The sequence below is a fragment of the Tursiops truncatus genome, chromosome 8 (assembly GCF_011762595.2).
Source record: "Tursiops truncatus isolate mTurTru1 chromosome 8, mTurTru1.mat.Y, whole genome shotgun sequence".
Lineage (NCBI taxonomy): Eukaryota > Metazoa > Chordata > Mammalia > Artiodactyla > Delphinidae > Tursiops > Tursiops truncatus.
The window spans coordinates 81,417,396-81,432,454 of NC_047041.1; the positions used below are offsets into that span (position 1 = coordinate 81,417,396).

Here is a 15,059-nt window from a genome sequence, read left to right on the forward strand (position 1 = left end):
AAAATTCAGAACACTGCATTATGCAATGCTCATCTGGAAAAAGAAAATGCTAGCTAACGTTCTGGTCAAAGGTATCCAAATAAACCAGTCCCAAAGGAAGCCTCCAGTAGAGTGAACACCGTCCTCTGACCATGCTGAGGGCCCACATGGGGTGCGTCATTCACCAGGCAAGAGAGAATGCAGGCCGATAGAGGCTTGATGAGTAACGTAAATCCTTGCTTTTTACTGTATTTTTTTCTCAAAAGTTCTTTTCTTCCCTTTCTGATAGACCTATCACATCAGAGTAACCATTTTATTTATTTCTAGTGCTATCTCCAGAGAAGATTATTTGGGAGAATATTTTATTTAAATATAAGAAAGAAAACCATCTGTTTTACTTCTGAGACAGTTTGAGAGTTATTTAATTAGTCCTAACCTGGTTTAGGAAATAATGTGCTTCAATAGCACTTCCTCAGGCTTTAGGCAAAAAAAAAAAAAAAAAAAAAAAAAGGTTTAAAAAAAGAGTAACAATGTTTAAGAACGGTGGGATTTTCTCCACTCTGTGCTTTTCATGGTACTGACAGCCTAGTGGAGATGGTACAGCTGTCAGCCTTGGAGCTTTGATGCTCCACACTCTACAGTAGCTTTTGCTAAAGGGGATTTTTTAAACCTCTTTTCTGAGAAAAGATACAATCCTGAGCAAGAAATCTCTCTACTTTAGCAAGGAACTTTGTAAACCCAACTGTTGCCTACAAACCTATGGGAAATAATGTGGGAGGAGAAGCTTACTGTCCCAACAATCTCTTCAGGGCCCTCTTAAACAACAGAGCCATTTAGCAATTAGGTTCACAATTCTAGGCAGATCGCATTCTGCAAGGTTAGTGTTGACAAAGGCTCGGTTTGGAGAACTTATTGATGTTCCTTTGTCAAGACGTGCTAGATGTGGAACTGGAGTGCAGCAAATTATATTCTAGAAAATAGCTGTGTGAGTGCTGTCAAACTGAGAAAGCAAAAAGGACCTGGACAACACCTAAGACCTTCATTAGGTTACTGCTTTCTTCACTACTGTTAATAAGCCTTCCCTTCTATGTCCAGAAAAGAGTGTTCTCAAGAAAAAAAAAAAGGCTCTGGCCTCTAAAAGCCCTATGAGGGCATAAGGAAAAAAGAGGTGCTTTATTGTTTAAGTAAAAGTTTAGGAGTTTAAGTGAAAGAAATCTGCCCTCCACTAGTCATTCATATAATGTTTTTTTTTCTGTATTTCTACAAAAGTAAAAATTCCCCAAGCCGAAATTCTATGACATTCTGCTTTTCTTAAGGTTCAGCTCCTATTTTTAAGGTCTGTATCACTATGACCATTTTTTTTTAATCTAAGTATTCTATTTTTTTCTTCCTTTGCATGAGAAGTATTTTTATTTCTATTGTCCAATGTCTAAACAAAGATAGCTCTCTAAACAGAGTTTACATAGGAAAATAAAAAATAGTCTACCTTTATTTTCCTGCTGCCTAACCCTTGGCTTAAGAAAAACCAACTGCTTCCTAGTGGCTATCTGCATGCCATTACCTCCTTATAGTTCTAAAACTAAATTCTCACCCTTGAAGTAGGGTGATACAAAAAGCCAGCTAAAGGCTAGTCTTGAGTCCCTAGCTGAGGAGTAATGCAATAGAATCTAAAAGAAAAAAAAGGGGGGGATCCAGATCCTTTCAAAAACATTGTAGCTAATGACTATTGAAAAAAATACCTATAAATAGGAATTTACTTCTATGCCCTTAGTTACACAAAGTACAGAGTTTCTAGAAGGAGTTTCCCATGAACTGCAGTCTTTTTACTTTCCTTCATGTCAACAATGACTTTTCTTCAGCAGAATTAAATTAGGTTAACACCAATGTTTCACTGTAATGTTGTTAATCAATTCTTCATTCAACAAATATTTATTGAGTGCCTACTATGTGCCATCCACTGCTCAAGTGCTTAAGATATACCAGTGAACTAAGATTCCTGACAGAACAAGTAAGTAAATCATATAGCAAGGTCAGGATACATCCAGGTCTGTGAGGTCTGAAGTTTATACAACTTGGTGGGCCTTCATTAACAAAAAAAAAAATGCAAAATTACAAATGGAAAACTAGATACAAAATATTTATTTAAAATGAGAAATTACAATAATTTACACATATTAAAAAGCTCACACATAGCAAAAAACATGACAAAATCCAGAAAAAGTCACAAAATATTTTCATTAATTTACTATCCAATGCACATTTTTTGGCTGAATTGTCTTCAATCACCTCTTCATTTGGTAATCTTGTAACATTTTCTATAAGGAGAATAGGAATATAATTCCATCTTCCCTCTTGCCTGGTTAATCAAAAAATTTCTATTATTGATTAGAAAAATTTCTCTCAACTACACAACTTGGTTGGTCATTTCATAAAAATTTTTAGGACTGATGTCAACTTTGGGAAAAGCTTGATAGTTTACTTTAAAATATGAGCTGTAAAATGTGGAAGGATTTTCTACAAGTTACTTGACTTTGTTAATTTCACACTATGTTTTTCCTCCACCACCCATATACTTTTGGTGACAGGCACTCTAGTCCACAGTCAAAAAGCAATACACTCTATGGCCAGCAGGTAGTAGCCATCTTCCTAGAAGCTCTTCCCATACCAGGGTGGCTTAGCCCTAACTGAACTACGATACAGGGAAATGACTGCACACCAGTAATTACATCCCACTATGCTCAAACTAAATGTATCCTCAACTCAACTTCCCCTTAGCCAGACCTCAAAAATGCCTGCAACCACTTCAGCTCCAGCTGGTGCAAGGGAAAACTTGACAGAGAGGAAGTTGGAGTGGAAACAGACAATGCTCTCAGTCAATTGTAGTTAAAATATATTATATTTGTAAATTTTACAGAAACATGTGGCCATGTGAACACATTGCTAGGGCCTCTCCCAGGGTTTTGGAAGGGGCCTAAGCAGGAAAGGGGCCTTGAAACTTAGGTACATGGGTATCATGGTAAACGCACCTTGGAGGAAGTTAGAAGGTGGTAAGTGCCATGTAAAGAGGAAGAAATATAGCAGAGAAGGGATATAGGGCCTAGGATCAATGAGTGGGATGGGTGGTGGTCGCCATATGAAGCAGGTGATCAGAAAAGGCTTTCAAGAGAGGAAAGATTTGAGTAAAGACTTGGAGGTGAGAGAGTCAGCCAAGCAGATAGCTGGCAGAAGAGCACTGGAGGCAGAGGGAGAGGCTAGAGCAAAGAAACTAAGGCAGGAACGTGCCCAGTATGTTCCAGGAACTACAAGCAGGCTGGTGTGATGGGAGCAGAGTGAGAGAGAGGAAGGGTAAGTAACGTGAAATCAGAGGGTTAAGGGGTGGGCAGCAAAATGGGGGATCCTTGGAGAGACTGGAACAGAGCAGTAACAGGATCTGACTTAAAAGGAGCATCGGGGCTGCTGGGTGGAGAGTAGACTCCAGGGAGCAAAAGTTATCCGAAGGGTGAATGACTGCGGCTCAGAACAGAGTATTAACAATGGACTTGGTTATAAATGGTCAATTTCTTTCATTCATTCCAGAGTAATTTGTTCATTAGTGGGGTTGGGAAATAAAATTTGTAGCTAGGCTAATATTTCTGGGCCCTGACGTCTGCATCTATGGATGTAAATAAATCAACCTAAGTATAACTTCATATGTAGTTTCTGTGAAGGCACAAAAATGTTTACAAACTACCAAAAGAACTGTATTTACTGTGAAGATTTTATAGAGGCAGTGACCAAAACGTAAACCACGCGGGGGGAAGATGACTTGAATAGGATGTGGTTCTTTGACCAGTTTGTCTGGCATCATTTATGACACCTATTTAAGGACTTGTATAAGGCCTAGTTCAGTGCCATTATCGGCCTTTAATGCTATAAGTCTGGTTAAGAGCTAGCTGTCGGGGACCAGCAGGTTCCCAAACTCTCTATAACGGCTGGACAGACCACCCAGGAAGCTCTTCTGTGCGTGAGTGGAAGGCCAAACACCTAAGCTTCAAAATGCCTCAGGAGGCAATGCTGTCAAGAGGCAATAATAGGAAAATGACACCGCAGTGTGTTGCCAAAAGTTGGGAGGCTGTACGGTAACAGGATTTACTACTAGAGGTCTGGTGAAGGAAAGGAATATAAAATAGCCCCACAAAACTATTTGGCATACTTCAGGTGAAATAATTAAATAAGTTGGGAAAAGGTTAGCTTACATGTTGTCTTGGATTAGGGTCCCCAGGAAACAGACTCTGGGACCAAAATTTACCTGTGGGAAGCTTCCTGCGGAGCGTTCTCAGGTACAACACAGGTGAGGGGAGTGAGGAAACAGGAGTGGGCAGAGGGAGAAGGTAAACTGTGATGTAGTTGCAACAGAGGCCTCTGGTGGGAGCTCTAGACCTGGGATGGCCCCTCAGAGCTGTCCAGAATTGAGGCCAGGGAGTATGGCTTTGCACTGCCCACCAATCAAATATTGGATGCAGACTGCCCTCAGGATGAGGGCCTAATCTTTGGAGAAGCAGCAACTTCACACCAAGGGCAACTGTCCGAGAAGAATGTAGGTGTGGCAGCTGGAGGTGGGGGGTGGTTATCTCAGTCCTGAAGAGGGAATCCAGGTAGTGTGGCACGGCATCCACTACACACGTGCACAGTGATTCGCAGTGTAGAGTGCTCACACCTTTAAATCACTCAATACTCAAAGCCACTGGATTTTATAGGTGAGTCTCAGAGAGGTTAAGTGACTTGCCTAGTGCAAATCTACTCATAAGGGGCAGCAAGATCTTTAGAAATCAAGTCCTCTGATTTTTTTCCAGCTTTATTGAGATATAACTATCATACAACATGTAGGTTTGTGCACAACGTGTTGATTTGATACATATTTCTAAATGATTACCAGGGTCAGCTAACACCTCCATCACATCACATAATTACCATTTCTTTTTGTGGTAAGAATATTTAAGATCTACCCTCTTTAAAACTTTCAAGTAAATAATACATATTAGTAACTAAATCACAGTCTTCAGCATTGTATCCCCAGAACTTATTCATCCTCTGACTGAAAGTTCATACCTTTGGACCAATATCTCCCCATTCCCACCTCCAGCCCCACCTCAACCCCTAGTACCTACCATCCTAGTCTCTGTTTCTACAAGGTCGGCTTTCTTAGACTCCACATATAAGTGATATCATACAGTATTTGTCTTTCTCTGTCTGACTTATTTCACTTAGCATAATGCCCTACGATGTTTTAAATTACAAACATCAAAATTTACTCATATCTAAGATTAGAGATCCTACAATATGAAAAATTTTAAAGGTATAGAAAAGTAATTTATAGAAGTTTTTTACCTAAGTCAAAGAACATGAAAATTAAAATGGAATATTTTCTTATGTGAGAAGCTAATTAGCCATGAAAAAAATCTATCCAATCAGAACTCAAAGTAACCTTTAGAGATAGAAAATTCACTCTAAGTGAACTAACATTGTATGTACATTAAATCAAATAAATGTGCTATTACTTTTTTTATTGTTACAGACTTGTGAGATAGTTTATAGAATGTCCACATTTTCTATATCTTCTCAAATGTATAATATACTATAAATCAAACTGTAAGCATGTCTAATTTTAATATTCAGATAAGAAGATAATCACAAAGCAAATATTAAAATTATGAGATTCAGGCAATGAAAAGTTAATAATGAATTAGTATGTTTATACTGCATATAGGAAAATGTGTTTTAATGCCTAACAGAGATATCTTTAAACTGTACTTAACAGGTAAGGAGACAGTACATTTGTCCCAAGAAATAAAAATGCACTTATGTGAAGACAAGTTATTTCACTGTTAAACTTCACCAGTCTAAGTGGGACCTGAATCAAAAATCAAATAACACTGTTTTAAAGCTCAGAAAAGGTATATTTAAGAAAATAATTTATTTTAAAAGAGACATTTTAGATATCCTCTGTAAGTTGCAGCACAGCCCACCATTTAGAAGATATAAAGTGGGTGACTGCCAATGGTGTAGGATTTTAGGAGTGGGCTAAAAGACTCTGACCCCAAAATACCACTCACATCAACTTTCCAATACTAGCTGAAATTCCAGTTGGAGGGATACTCTTTTGTCACAACTGAAATACCACAGCTCTATGAGAGAAAATAATATTTGACCTTACTGGTTATTGATCTTTGAGGCTAGGATTTTCAATCTTGGCTTTCTGGAATTCCTCAGAGGGCCTGGGGTAGGGCTGGTGGATAGGGGAGTGAGAGTGGGGAGCTGTGGTCCAAAGTGGGAGGTCAAACCTGATAAGTGAGTCTGTGGGGAAAACCACCAACCTGGCTTCAAAAGGGGTACATCCTACTTTCATTTACTTTACACAGGGCATTCCAAGAAAAACTTTGATCCAAGAAAAAGAAAGGTTTCATACTGTCTTAGCGTGAAAGAAAGTATGGTATGCCTTTTTCCTGAAGTAAGGATGGTACCTGACAGCCTGAACTGGGGGGTTGGAGTTGGGTATGGAGGAAAGGCCACGGGGGGCCAAGGATGGAGAGGTCTGCAAGATGCCCTCATCAGCTTCACAGTTACCCTGGGAGTGGGCCTGTGTTCTTTTCCTTTAAGCATTTAAAGTCACATTTCACTGCTTTGTCATAATTTTTTTAAAGGGCTTCTCCCCAACCCCATTTCTGACAAAGTAAAATTTCTAAAACAAGGTGCATGATGCTGCAAAAAATAATCTCTTTGTATCCAATTACAATTCTCGCTAAAGTCATTACATGAAAATGTTTAAAATTATATAGAAGATAGTGGCAAGGTAAATGTGTTTGCCCGATGTTCTAAGCCAAGTAATTTCTTTTTCTTTTTTTAATTTTTAATTAATTTTTTTTTTTTTTTTTTGGCTGTGTTGAGTCTTCGTTGCTGTGCGCGGGCTCTTCTCTAGTTGCGGCGAGCGGGGGCTACTCTTTGTTGCGGTGCGCGGGCTTCTCATTGCGGTGGCTTCTCTTGTTGCAGAGCACGGGCTCTAGTCACGTGGGCTTCAGTAGGTGTGGCACACAGGCTCATTAGTTGTGGCTCGTGGGCCCTATGAGTGCAGGCTCAGTAGTTGTGGCACACGGGCTTAGTTGCTCTGTGCATGTGGGATCTTCCTGGACCAGGGCTCGAACTCCTGTCCCCTGCATTGGCAGGTGGATTCTTTTTTTTTTTTTTTCCCCGCGGTACGCGGGCCTGTCACCGTTGCGGCCTCTCCCGTTGCGGAGCACAGGCTCCGGACGCACAGGCCCAGCGGCCACGGCCCACGGGCCCAGCCGTTCTGCGGCATGCGGGATCCTCCCGGACCGGGGCACGAACCCGTGTCCCCTGCATCGGCAGGCGGACTCTCAACCACTGCGCCACCAGGGAAGCCCAGGACCTACCATATTTGCTTGACAACACGGCTCTAGGAAATAGCAATGGAGCCAACAGGGCCTTTTTCATTTTGCTGCATACCTTGTGCATTACTTGAATTTAATAAAGTACTGTATATATTACTTTTACAACTTTTAAAAGCCAATGAAGATTAAAGATAAGCCAACATTTGGGGCTTCACTGGTGGTGCAGTGGTTAAGAATCCGCCTGCCGATGCAGGGGACACGGGTTCGTGCCCTGGTCCGGGAGGATCCCGCATGCCGCAGAACGGCTGGGCCCGTGGGCCGTGGCCGCTGGGCCTGCGCGTCCAGAGCCTGTGCTCCGCAACGGGAGAGGCCGCAACGGTGACAGGCCCGTGTACCGCAAAAAAAAAAAAAAAAAAAGCCCTTTATAAATGAGAATATTTCAAGGAGAAGTGGAACAAAGATTTTTCACTTTGTCTAAATTAATTTTGTGCCTAAAATTCTAATTAATTGGGATTAAAATATCAATATCAGGTATGTGGGTCCTGTCAGTAGCTGAACATTATATACCAGATTTTGGTAAATAAAGGTGTTTCGAAGTTCCTGGGCTCAATATATTTCTTCTCAAGGAAAGTAAGGGCTTTTCTGATGAGAAAAGCATAGCCACATCCCCCCAATTCTATTTTACTAGGGAAAAGAATACTATACGATTAAATATGAGCCAAATCATCAGACTTCCCCAATTCTCAGCCTCAGAGATCATATTCTCATCTTACAATAGAGTATATGTTTTTAATGCTATTCGGTTTCTTTTTTATATATCAAATTTGCCTGGGAAGGTAATTTTTTCCCCTAATATGAATAGATACTCTGAGTAACTAAAACCTATGCAAAAGTTTATTGCCTAGAACAATACATTTTCATTTTTTTAAAAATCCATTTTTTATCATAAAACATTATCAATGCTGTAGGTAGAATCTGAAGTAGGAATAGATGCATCACCTCATTTGCACTTACTAGAAAATCTGCATTCATTTCTATGTTCAAATGATGAGTTAATGCTTGATAATATTCATGGTGAGTCGAGCTAACATAGATGTCAGTGGGTAATCCAGGGGACAGGAGCATATGCAAGAAGAGAATCTCAGTGACTTGAGCATCTCAAACACTCTGTGAAAAAGCTAATTGAGAGGTAAAGACAAATTAACTGCTATGGAGAAGGACAGTCTCCCTGAGAGAGAGAGTGTGCCTGCAGCAGTAAGGTTCAGTGATTGCATTTAGTCTGCATAACTGCTAGGACAGTAATCCAGCTCTGGCCTGTGGACTTTCCCTGCTGACTGCCCACCTGGCAATTCCCTGGGCACCTTCAAGACTGTCAGGACTGCACAGGGAAAGCCTGTCTCATTACAACGGCTCTGCATGGGAGATTATGCCCCGCCCAACCAATTGCTCTTCCCTGATTTTGATACAGACACAGTTTTTCAGTTTTTCAGTTTTTCTCTTCATTGGGTCTAGGAAGGGAATATTGTATCTTCCTGCAAATAGAGATTTACACCTGGCTGCAGATGTCTGTCAGGAAATAGGGTGGGGTGAATACACTGGCATTCCCCCACCCCCCAACAGGCCACCAAAAAAATGAAAAAAGAAAGAAAAGAAAAGAAGGCAAGATGGAATAGAGCACTGGAAAGAAGGGTAGGTGAGATATTTCAGTGCCTACTGCTAACAGCTATCCCATGAGATGTTAGCAGGCATTCATGGGATCTAAGGTTTACTTGCCTTTAAAATGGACAGTCCAACATTTGCCTTGGCAAAATCTACATATGAAAACTGATTATCTCCATCACATTTTGTCCAACATTTAATATATGTTCTTGAAGTCACAACAATAACATTGAATATTCCAGTTTTACTACTCTAGAAACAATTCCTTTGAAAATGAAGTTTTAAGTTGGTATGTTTTACTACTTGTACTTAGAGCATATCCTAAATTTGTTGTCCCACTGTTTACTCAAATAATGTAGGTGAAATAACAGAGAAGCTCAGAGATTGTAAATACATATATGGGAAAGTGGTTAAACAGAAAGACAAGGACCAAGGAATGTACAATGGAAATAAGAACATAATATGCATGCAGAACAGTGATGACACCATACCCCCCCCCAAAAAAGTCTCACCACTTGACCTCAGTTGTCTCTTTAATTCATTTAATTGTTCCATAGACTCCTAAATATTTAAATAAACTTCCTATTAAATTTTATATATGGTTAGAAAACTTTACATATGGATATATATGGTTAGAAAACTTTAAAACTTTTTAAAAATGGTCACAAAATAGAATACAAATCTCAGATGGTTTCATGGTGTCGTTGTGCCTTTGGTAGAGCAAATTCAAGTCTCCAAAGCACAGGAAAGGCCAGGAAGGTATTACAGATAAAAATTAGCATCTTTTCTGTTATCAACGAAATTAGCCCATTTTCTAAATACAAACAAGCCCGTAAACTAAAATGAAATTGTAGTAAAAAGCTGAGAAGACCTACACATTAGTTTTATTGTCTTCAAAAGGAGGTGTCATATTGTTCAAATTAAATAATCAGCCTTGGGCCAAAAAGGCGTTGCAGGCTTCTCTGCCTCTTCCCACTGTACCAAGCACAGTGGCTTGTAGACATATGTGTTTAATAATGTATGGGTTTATTGGACTATTCACTTAAATTTTTCTTTATTCTGTAATTGGAAGAATAAAAATTGTTAGATACATACTACCTAGAGGATGAACTAGATGCTGGACAAAGACATTCTTTAAAAGTAAATCTCTGAATTATCCCTTTTTAAAAACTTAAATTTCTATATGCTAGGAAAGAACACTATAACCAAGCAATATAAAAACAGAAATGCTAAAAAAATCTCCAAATCACGGCCCTCTGAATCTTGTTTTTATCCAGGTTACTAAATTCCACCATATTTCCCTTGCTCACAGCCAGAGTGGATTCATGTAAAGTTAGTGGACATTAAGCCTCAGGACCCTTAACTTGCTCTAGCTCCTGAGAATGCTAAAAGCTGAGAGTGCTGGAAGCTGTAAAGCATCAATAGGTGGGGAGGGGAAGCCAGGTAGTAATCAGAGTATTTCTATGTAAGAATGTCTGATAAGTTACCTTAAAACATCACGGAAGAAAGAATCTGAATCTCCAAGTCTCCATTAATTTGTTGTGATTTATTTTCTCATTCTAAATAAATAGTCACTTTCAGGCCTAATTTTAAAGAGGCTCCTCTCCCCCCAATTTTACAAGATCTAGGTCCCAGAGAAACTGGATCTGCCTCTACTGGCAGCAAATGGAAGATAACCCACAAAGCATCACTGACCAATTGTGCGTGAAAAGCACTACTAATTCCAGTAAAAGGACTTCCCTGTACCCATCTTCTGCTCATTCCCCCGTGCTTTCTCCCACCTACTCACACATCCCACACTCTTGCTCATCAATTGCCTGTCAGATCACCCACCTTCCTACTAGTTTTTCCACCCACCATCCCCTACAGATTTGCTAATAGCCTTTCCTATCAATCCTTTCTTTCCTGCTCTCCCAGGGAAACGCTCACATTTCTGACAGCATCTCCATGGGGATGAAGAGGAAGAGGAGTTGCAGCGAAAGGACAGGACTGGGAAGGCGGAAGTCACTGAGCCATGGCTGTAGCAGATGTTCTCATAAGGCTGAGGGTGATGGCAGTGACAGGGGATATGGGGTAAGAGAAGGTTTGGAATAGTAAGAAATTGCTCCAAAAGCTTGTTACCTGAAGGGCTTCGTAAATTATGCCGCACATTGAGTGTGACCACTAAGGGTAAAAACAATAAGAAATCTCATCAACTTAAAAGGTGCTATGATGTGATGGGAAGAGAATGTACCAGAATACAAAAAAGTGTATGCTGGGGTTGTGACTACATATGAGTGCATATGGAAATGATATGCAAGGGTGAGAATGGTTATATAAGGAATAATGTGATTACGGGTGATATAACTTTTTCCTAAAATTCTTCTAATTTTGGTATGTTGTGTTTTCAATTTTTTTTTTTTTTTTAACAAGGAACTTTCCCATGGCAGGATGGAAACAAACTATTCTCGGTCTTTTGTCTTAATGTGTCTCTTTAAACTGGATACTGTATTATGCAGAAATGGAACTGAGGCATTGTGGAACACAGAGCATGTCCTTTTAAGAGGTGATCTTCGGGCTTCCCTGGTGGCGCAGTGGTTGAGAGTTCGCCTGCCGATGCAGGGGACACGGGTTCGTGCCCTGGTCCGGGAAGATCCCACATGCCGCGGAGCGGCTGGGCCCGTGAGCCATGGCCGCTGGGCCTGTGCGTCCGGAGCCTGTGCTCCGCAAAGGGAGAGGCCACGACAGTGAGGGGCCCGCGTACCGCAATAAAAAAAAAAAAAGAGGTGATCTTCTAATATTAAGACCTAACCAAAAGCTGCTATTTTAAAATTATCAATGAGGGACTTCCCTGGCGGTCCAGTGGTAAGGAATCCACCTTCCAATGCAGGGGACACGGGTACGATCCCTGGTTAGGGAACTAAGATCCCACATGCCTCAGGGCAACTAAGCCCGCGTGCCACAACTACTGAGTTCGTGTGCCTCAACAAGACAGCCCGTGCGCCACAGCTACAGAGCCAGTGCACCCTGGAGCCCGCGGGCCACAACTAGAGAGGAAAAACCCACATGCCACAACTAGATAGAAGCCCACGCACCGCAACAAAGAACCCGCACGCCGCAAAGAAAGATCCTGCATGCCTCAACGAAGATCCCGTGTGCAGCAACTAAGACCCGATGCAGCCAAATAAATAAATAAATAAAAGGGAAAAGAATTTTTAAAAAATAGATAAAATTATCAATGAAAGATATGATGAGGATGATAAGCTCAGTGAAAAAGTGAATGCAACCACACATAACATGAAAAAGCACCCCAGGGGACTTCTGGATCACACCCTGCCTACAGCCCCTAGTTGAACACCTAGAAGCTCTAGAAGATGATGATGACTACAATATATTATGTTTGGTTCTTGAAGCTGAGTCCTGGGCTCACATATGTATTCAACAGTGATACAAATCATCAAATAGAGAAAAGTAGAAAGATAATCATTCCAATTCACAGTTTTATCAAAATGAATAGAAAAGGGGAAAAATAGGTTTGATTGGAGCCATGCCTTTCAGTTATAAATGGAAAATGGATTGATTGATATATCATCTAACACTCTGCATAGCACATGCTACAAGGTGGGATAAAGTTGCTCATAACTACAAAAGTCACTGCCCACAGTGACTCAGAGGTAAGTGGGCTAGAGACAGTGCTCCAAAAAAGGGCAGTTCATTCACACTCCATGGAAACAGAGTTTGGCCAGGCTACTGATATGAACTGATTCTGGAATTAACAGAGGATGGTATGCTGCTGTGACCTATGCTCAATATCTCTCCAGTTGGAATTAGCAAGTTCTCCTCACCTAGAGAGTATGGAAAAACTCCTCAATTCTAAGAGACCTGCAATTCTGAATACTTAGGGTATACTTTGCTAATCCAGTTTTGTCTCTACTACCTAGCTATTTCAGATGTAAGAACTCGTTTAGAAAACTACAGATCTCTATATCTTTTCCAGCAGTCCAAACATCTACTCCCAAAAATATGGGGGTTGGAGGGAAAGGAGAAAATGCATTACCATGAATAATACACAATAATTTATTTACAATGTTCCATTTAATTTTATATGAAAAACATGTCAGTCACTTTGGGCATCCAAGACCAACTTGCCTTTCTAGACTAATTACTGGAAAGTCCTATGTGCCCTGTGTTGTACACGACCCTGCCTTTGCCCACTCAGTGGCTATAGGTAGTTGAATTAATGTCAGGGACCTAGGTAAGGCTGGACTGACCCAAACAGATTCTCTCTTTAAATGGTTTGAACTAGGAGACACAAAGACTCTCGTCAGATGATGATGGCCATTTAAACCTAACAGTTAGGGAGAGCTAGGGGCCATAATTTTCCTCCATGTATGTACAAAGGAGTAAAAAGAGAAAGCCAGCTTGCAGAAAGAAATGAGAAATGAAAAAGCTCAGAAACATGAGGAGCAGAGAGACTATGGGGCTTCAGGAGAAAGAGATATGGAAAAGAAGTGACTTTCTTGTGAGAATCGGCTGTACTTCCTGGTTTTCATTTCTGTGAGATTCCTTTATGTTTTCAACAAACCCTCTTTTTATTTGAAATGCTTTGAGAGGGTTTGTGTTGCAGGTCACCAGAGAGTTTTGATGTAAACATGGGATTTATATCATAGAGCAGATGGGGAAAGAGGAAGCTCAAAAGAGGGGAGAAATAAAATGAAAGTTCCCTTGACCCCCAGGCCTGGCCAAGTGCGGACAGGGAAAGGCAAATGTGGGGCTCTGAAATGAAAGAAGTATGGTTTGCAGGAATCTTTGGTTTTGCTTTTGTTTGGCTTTTTTTCCTTTTTATTTTTTTATTGAATTATAGTTGACATACAACATCAGTTTCAGGTGTACAACATGGTGATTTGACATTTATATACATTATGAATTGATCACCATGATAAGTCTAGTGACCATCTGTCATCATACAAAGTGACTGCAAGGTAATTGACTATATTCCCTGTGCTATACATTACATCCCTGTAGCTTATTTATTTTATAACTGGAAGTTTGTACCTCTTAATCCCTTTCACCTATTCCGCCCAACCCCCCCCAACTCCCTCCCCTTTGGTAACCACCAGTTTGTTCTCTGTATTTATGAGTCTGTTTCTGTTTTGTTTGTTTGTTTTATAGATTCCACATATAAGTGGAATATAGTATTTGTCTTTTACTATTTGTCATATAGTATTTATCTTTCTCTGTCTGACTTATTTCATTTAGCAAAATACCCTGTAGGTCCATCCACATTGTTGCAAATGGCAAGATTGCATTCTTTTTATGGCTAACATTCCATTGTGTATATATATATCCATTTGCCTATCAATGGATACCTAGGCTGCTTCCATATCTTGGCTAAATAATGCTGCAATGAACATAGGGGTGCATATATCTTTTCAAATAACTGTTTTCGTTTTCTTCAGATAAATGCCCAGAAGTGGAAGTGCTGAATTGTATGGTAGTTCTATTTTTAATTTTTTGAGGAACCTCCATACTGTTTTCCATAATGGCTGCACCAATTTACATTCCCAGCAACAGTGTTCGAGGGTTCCCTTTTCTCCACATCCTCACCAACACTTGTTTTTTGTTATATTTTTGATAACAGCCATTATCACAAGTGTGAGGTGATATCTCATTGTAGTTTTGATTTGCATTTCCCTGATGGCTAGCGATGCTAAGCATCTTTTCATGTATCTGTTGACTATCTTCCTTGGAAAAATACCTATTCAGGTCCTCTGCCCATTTTTTAACTGAATTGTTTGGGGGTTTTTTGATGTGTGATTTCTTTATATATTTTGGATATTAACTCCTTCTTAGACATATCATTTGCAAGCATCTTCTCCCATTCAGTATGTTTTTTCATTTTGTTGATGGTTTCCTTCGATGTGCAAAAGCTTTTTTGTTTGGGATAGCCCCATTTGTTTATTTTTGCTTTTGTTGCCCTTGCCTGAAGATCTCCAAAAAAATATACTGCTAAGACTAATGCCAAGGCAGCATACAAGAAGCATACTTCTTCTAGGA

At 40.1% G+C, this 15,059-nt stretch overlaps 1 protein-coding gene across 1 annotated transcript in view; it reads right to left on the reverse strand.

The window, feature by feature from the left end:
* DCDC1 (doublecortin domain containing 1) overlaps positions 1-15,059 on the reverse strand; it is a 452,054-nt gene that overhangs the window by 199,353 nt on the left and 237,642 nt on the right. The window lies entirely within an intron of this gene.